We start from the raw sequence: 7,710 nt of genomic DNA on the forward strand, positions 1-7,710 counted from the left end.
TCATACTGAACTAGGAGAATCAATAACACTATCTGAACTCTGAGTTCCTATAGATGCCAATCATTCTGAATTTCAATGGATAAAGTGAGATGCCAAAACTATTCAAGAGACAAAAAGCAGCTATAAGTCCCGCTCATTTGATTGAAGCTATGTTTCATTGATAGTTTTTCAAACTTAGTATATTCTCTTCTTTTTATCCTAATTGATTTTCAGTTGCTTGGGGACAAGCAACAATTTAAGTTTGGTGTTGTGATGAGCGGATAATTTATACGCTTTTTGACATTGTTTTTAGTATGTTTTTAGTAGGATCTAGTTACTTTTAGGGATGTTTTCATTAGTTTTTATGTTAAATTCACATTTCTGGACTTTACTATGAGTTTGTGTGTTTTTCTGTAATTTCAGGTATTTTCTGGCTGAAATTGAGGGACTTGAGCAAAAATCAGATTTAGAGGTTGAAGAAGGACTGCTGATGCTGTTGGATTCTGACCACCTTGCACTCAAAGTGGATTTTCTGGAGCTATAGAACTCGAAATGGCGCGCTTCCAATTGCGTTGGAAAGTAGACATCCAGGGCTTTCCAGAAATATATAATAGTCCATACTTTGGCAAAGAATAGATGACGTAAACCGGCGTTTAACGCCAGATCTCTACCCAATTCTGGCGTCCAGCGCCAGAAAAGGATCCAAAACCAGAGTTGAACGCCCAAACTGGAACAAATACTGGCGTTCAACTCCAAGGAGGACCTCTACACGTGCAACACTCAAAGCTCAGCCCAAGCACACACCAAGTGGGCCCCGGAAGTGGATTTATGCATCAATTACTTACTTCTATAAACCCTAGTAACTAGTTTATTATAAATAGAACTTTTTATCATTGTATTCACAGTCTTGGTTACTCCGGTTTAGTGCACTTGTTGGTTAGTTGTGCGAAGTTGTGAACCATGGTATTGACATCATGTTTTTGGCGCCATTACCAGGGAAAGAAAGAGCGATGAATTTTACATAATTAAAGTGTAATCACAATTTCTGCGCACCAATGGCCGAAAAGTGGGACTCACAGTTCGGAGTCACTTATAAAGTTGTTCTTCAACACATTTGTGAGAATCTCTCTGGTTTGGATGGCACTAATCTTACCCACAAAGCCCTCGGACCAACCAACTCCTTGCTTCACAGGATTATCACACATATTTTGACTCCTCAAAGCGGCTCCCACAATAGAGTAACACTCTCTGATTCTCTAATCATCTTTGCACTTGTTACATCTACTCCAATATCTTTTGGTTATCTTATGATCCGACATATGTGGGAATCGGTAAAGAGCACCAAAAAGGCAAATCTGCCCTATGGTATGTTCTTAACCAGCATCTTTGAATACTTTAAAGTTGACCTTTTGAATGAGGCTATAGAGAACAAAGTGTCAATGATCAAGGGAGGTGGAGCGGTTAAGGGAACAAAGGGCAAGAAATTTGGGGCTTCGGAAAGTGACTATGAGAGTCGGCTCGAATCTTCCAAGGCGAACGAATCCACTAAAGAAATTCTCACAGAATTTTCAAATATGTCCGAACTCATGATTCAATTTCATAAAGCAGGACGCAAGTTAGCCTATGAAAACGAGAAAGCTTGGATAAGATGCAAAGATAAAATCAGTTTGATGCTGGAGAGTCTTGATGAGGATCCGGGAATGGCGAGTGAAGAAGGGGGTGAAGCATCTGATCTTCAATTCTCTGATGATTAAAACTTCTGTTCAGTGTTAGATATTGGCACACTTAGGCTCAATTTGATACTCTGTTTTGGCTTGTTACTGATAGTACTATAACTTTGTGATACTCTGTGGACACTTTTGGAAATATTTTGGATATTATGTTTGCTATGTCATATTCTTTTTGCAGGTGTCCCTTGATGCCAAAAGGGGGAGGAATGGTTCTGAAAATTGAAAACGGAAAACAGGGGATGAAACTCTTTTGAGAGTTCATGATCACCCTTGTTTATGCTTGCTTGATAATGCATATTGATAATGCAGTTGTTTTGTCATGATTGTTGTTGATTGCTTGATGTTTATCTTGGTAAAATGCTTGGCTGATTGTTGATTATAATTATGAAGCATTTGTTTTACCTTGATATAATGATTGCTGTTTTGGATTTATTTTTGGCAGTTTCATTAAACTAAAAATTATGAATTTTACTATGGTTTGAGATGATCATGAATGATTAGAAAACTTTCTTTTGCTATGATCAATCTGCCTTGTTTTGATTAGAAAAGAAACATCATGCTGTTTGCTTTTGTATGATTGAGCAGAAAATCAAATTATTGATAACAAATAAGTTTTGATTATCATTCACTTCTGCTCATAAATCAAGCCATTCAACATTGCATACTGAATATGTTGAATAACATTATTGCCTTAGGCTTGATAAAAATTGTTACAGGTATGAAGCTTTCCTTGGTAAAATAAGCATACATCAAGGGGGAGCCATGTGACAATTAGAAAGGGGGAGAAATTCAAATATTCAAAGGGAGTATTCTATACTTCAATCTTTAATTTCTTTCCATTTCAATTTTAATAATGTTTGTCATCAAGGGGGAGATTGATGAGTTTGGAAAACTCTAAAATAACATTTATGATGACTAAACATTATTAATATAATTAAATGCAAAAATATTAATCCATATATGTGATGAAAATTATTTTTGCTATGCAAGTTCTGTTTGGACCGAATACAAAAGAAAATTGTTGCAAACTAACCTTCAGCTTTGATGTCAATATGATTGTGTTGACTGATTTATTTTAATGGGCCAGTTTGATTTATTATTACAAGCCCAATATGCTTTTAAGAATTAAGCCTTGTTCAACGTATGGCATACTATATGGCAGATATAAATTGTGTTTAATTGGGCCAATTTCTACTAACATCAACATTAAACCCATATTAAACCAATAATCCAATGCTTGGTCCGAAACCCATTGAAAGAAAGCAAATTGGTTTCATGCCTCCAACGGATTCCATTTCTTGTTAAGGGATGGATTTCAAAATTTAATTTGCTAGCATTGGAAATATAAATGAGAGAGAAAAAGTATGATTGACATGATTGATTGGTTTAATGCAACACGCCACTCAGAAAGGGAAGTAAAAGCAACCTCATTTTAATTAATTTGTTCTATTTCAATTAATTGCTTTTCTTCTAACTTCATCTTCTCTCTCATCTTTTCTTCTTCTCTTTCGGTCATTACCTAGCAACCATGAAAGCTACACCTAGCCACCGAAAAGATGATAGAGCAAGCAACAAGACCATCACAATGATGGCAAGAAAAAGCAAACTAAAAGTATGCTGTGGCTAAGATCTTCTTTCACTTGTGGTAAGATTTAGTGATGAGATCTTGGCTCCTCCATACCAAAAATGGAAGTGAAGATCTTGATCAGAGAAGAAGAATCTTGGAGAGGATGGCTTGTCTCTGATTCTGCTCAACCAACACAGGAAGTTGCAACAGTGGCTACGTGATGGAAGAGGCAGAGATTAGAGCAGATTAAGCTATCATCATCATGAAGCATCAAGGGCCAGAAGTTCATCTTGGAGAGCAAGGCAAGGATGAAGGGCTCGGATTGATGAAGATTGGTGACCAAGGAAGGACTAGAGGTAATTGCATGTTGGGTTTTGCATGTGTTATATCTTCTCTCTCTCTGGCCGAACCAGTTCTATTTGAAGAAGAAGAAGATTGGCTTGGTTTGTTTGGTTTCAACCTTGGAGGGTTCTTCCTATAAGTAAGGGTGAACAGTTAGGGTTGATTCAAGGAGTGAGAATGCAAGGCACAGAGTTCTCATAGCAACACAAGCTAACAGAATTTCTTCTCCTTCAATGTTTTATGTTTTGTATTTTTCTGTTTAATTTTGTCATGTCTTGACTCTCATGGAAAAAGGCAAACAGTGAGGTTTGTATGAAAAAGCCATAGAGCGAAAAAAGACAGAGAGTGCAAAATTAAAAGAAAAAGCCATAGATATCCTTAGAGTTCCTTTGTACATCTGTGTTGTGTTTCATGATTCTGTGGGAATCCCTTTGTAAGTTGGGTTAGCACTTTACAGTTGAAAGCTTGGCAGTGACCAAGTCAAGTTCAGTTTGGGTTTAGATTCTGGACTTGTCCCGGATAGGAAGGGTAGTTCCTAGGGAGAATTGGTGTTTGTAATCAAGGATGATTATAGTGAAATTCCATCATTGTTGTGATGGAGACTGGATGTAGGCTGCACTGCACTTAGCAGCTGAACCAGGATATATCTGGGTGTAATATTCTCTTTCTTCTACTCCATTTCTGTCTCTGCTGCAACAGGAGATAAAACCAAAAATATCTCGTGCTGATTGACGAGACAAAAAAAAAAGTCTCGTGGCTGGGGACGAGACAAAATAAAAAGTCTCGTGGCTAGTGACGAAATAAAAAGACAAAAAGTTTTTAGAAGCAATTTCTAAGGCCAGCAAATATTGTCAAGCGAAAAGGGGCTAAGATTCAACCCCCTTCTCTTAGCCACTGATAACCATCATATATTTTTTCCGATCCAATGTTAAAATTTTTTAAATCCGTCGTCACTGCCTATAAACATTATAAGTTTTACTATGGGCTTCATGTACCATGTGTTAGTCAAAATCTTATTAGTGTTCAAGGATATCAAGAGATAACCATGTATATTTTTCCTTTTGGATTGACATTTTCTTGGTGAAATCTTAGTTAGGCTACAAGGAGGTGTTTTTTTGAGGTAAAGCTAAGAATGGAATGTATAAACTTGAAGGAATTGCTATACCATCTAGCATTACGCTTATTGTTTTGATTGTTCAATTTCTTTCTTTAAATTTATATCATAAACAATTTCGTTATCCCTTTATGGATATTGTGAAATCATTTGTATCACATTGTAACTTTGCTATTAATATAGATTCACATTCTCTTTCTATTTTTTTATTTTGTTTTATGACCAAATCACATAAATTATCATCTCACAAGTATACACACCCCACTTGAATTCGATCTGTCCCAATTACTTCTCATAATGGATATAAGTACTATATTTTGATGTTTTCTTGAGACACATCAGCATTTTTCTTTTATAGACTTAACAGGTTTTTCAGGTCCTTAAACAATATAGATCATATATTAAACTGGGTTCTCTACCAAAGCCTTACAAAATGATAATAGAAAAGTGTCTCTTTAATGCCTCACCGATATTTTAGCTCACTTTCATGTACATCCAGTCCACAACAAAATGGTTTGGCTGAGATAAAGCATAAACTTATAGTTGAGACTAGTTTAGTCTTATTGGCTTTTGCTTCTCTTCCTTTGAATCTATGGGATGCGGCATTCTCAACAACTAGGTTGTCTTTGGTTTTAAAAACAGAATCACACATGACGTTGAGAATAAAAAATAAAAGAGAAATACACAAAAATTAGTATTTTTGTATTTTTTTCACACAAAAAAAATTAAAAAAATATAATAATATATTTCTTAATAATATTTTTATGTTTTTTGTATTAAGAAAAACACAAAATACATTAATTCAGTATTTAAAAACACAATCATTATAATCATGTCTCATCTGTCAAATATAATTTTAATTCTCTATATCTATATCTAACTTAGTATTTCATGCTTATAAATAAATGGAGCACTATGTATCTTCTCAATCCAAAATCTTCTCTCACCACAGCTAAGAAATCTCCCTTTGAAATAATTTTTCATCCAGCCACTACCTTGTTATGTTTTACTTTCAGTTTTTGGATGTTTTGTTTTCCTCATCTTCCTGGCTTCCTACAACTGACATAATAAATTAGATTATTAATCACAACCTTGCGTCTTAATTGGTTTGGTTGTGAATAAAAAAAGATATATATATATAAATGTTTAAGAAAAGATTGTAAAATTTTTATTTTTAGATGTAACTTGAATAGGCATCTTGACAACTAAACTCATTATATATTTGTAAATAGAAATTAAGAATATCAGTTGGTATAGTTAGTTAGAAATTATAGCTAGGTGGTTAAGTTAATAACTCTCATTCCTTTTATTCAAAACGAGGAATGCTAGGGGGCCAGCAATTTTGGTGTTTTGTAACCATCAATTGGCCATCAATAATATTTTTAATGGTGTGAGATTATATCTAATGGTGGGAGATCACTCACTTTTGTTTTGATGGTTAAGTGCTGGCCAGAAAACACAAAAGTTGCTGGCCCCCTAGACTTTTCTATTCAAAACAGCTTGTAACAACTTGTATATAAACACTATGGGAAACTAATGCACCAACCAATTGAGTATTTTTCACATTTACATCACTCTGAGTTCAACCGCCATTTCTTTCACTATTTCTCATCACATCCTTTCTTATCTTGCTTCACCATGGATGAAGCTTGATTCCTCATCTTCAATTTCTACACCCTCTATTCTTGGATTTGCATGATAGAGCTTGATGAGAGCATGACCCTCTCTTTAATGCGTTTCACATGGTGCGGTGAGTGTGAAAGAGAGGTCACTGTTCCGATCAACGAAACCGAGAATAGAAGATTTGAATCTGGTAACCAAGCAGATTCATCGATTCACCAACTATGTTCATGAATTTTGTTTCCTTTCTTTCCTCATTGTGAAACTATCTCCAATTCCTTTCATCTCGAAAGATCCCCTTCTCGTTTTCTTTAATCCCTAAATTGCAATGGACAATACAAAACCGTTGAATCCCAATGTGATGGATGCTCAATCAATTGCGAATTTCTTGAAACAAATGTCGGCAATTCAAGCTCAGATGGCGAGAAACTCATTCAATCCATGGCAAGATCCCGCGAAACCTTATTTTCTTCATTCGAGTGAAAGTCCTGGTACTCCTCTCATTTCAGTTATTTTGACTGTGAGCAATTACAGTGCTTGGAGCAGAGCTATGTTGTTGGCCTTGAAATCGAAGAACAAACTCAAGTTCATTAACGGATCAATCATGAGGCCAAACAAAAATGATGTACTTTTTGAAGCCTGGGAGAAACGCAACATTTACTTAGTGTCATGGATAACACTTTCATTGAGTCCTGAAATTTCAAGAAGCGTGATATGGAACAATAAAGCCTCAGACATTTGGAAGGAACTGAGGAATAGATACTATCATGGTGACAAGTTTCGGGTGGCAGAATTGCAGGAAGAATGATTTCAATTGAAACAGGGAGACGCTACTGGTGGACGAAATTGTGATCACATTAATGTAGTACTCTTTGTTATTGTATGGAATCATTATTATGGCTCTTTACTATGTGTGGACACAACTCCGTTCAACTAACCAGCAAGTGTACTGGGTCGTCCAAGTAATAAACCTTACGCGAGTAAGGGTCGATCCCACAGAGATTGTTGGCTTGAAGCAAGCTATGGTCACCTTGTAAATCTGAACCTTTTCAGATTGTGACTCAGCTTTGCTAAAGTCCCCAATTAGAGGTGTCCAGGGTTCTTAAGCACACTCTTTGTTTCTTTTTTTTGCTTTGGACCTTGACTTTAACCGCTCAGTCTCAAGTTTTCACTTGACACCTACACGCCACAAGCACATGGTTAGGGACAGCTTGGGTTAGCCGCTTAGACCAAGATTTTATTCCTTTAGGCCCTCCTATCCACTGATGCTCAAAGCCTTGGGATCCTTTTTATTTGCCCTTGCCTTTTGGTTTTAAGGGTTATTGGCTTTTTCTGCTTGCTTTTTCTTTTTCTTTCTA

The sequence above is a fragment of the Arachis ipaensis genome, chromosome B01, assembly GCF_000816755.2.
Source record: "Arachis ipaensis cultivar K30076 chromosome B01, Araip1.1, whole genome shotgun sequence".
Lineage (NCBI taxonomy): Eukaryota > Viridiplantae > Streptophyta > Magnoliopsida > Fabales > Fabaceae > Arachis > Arachis ipaensis.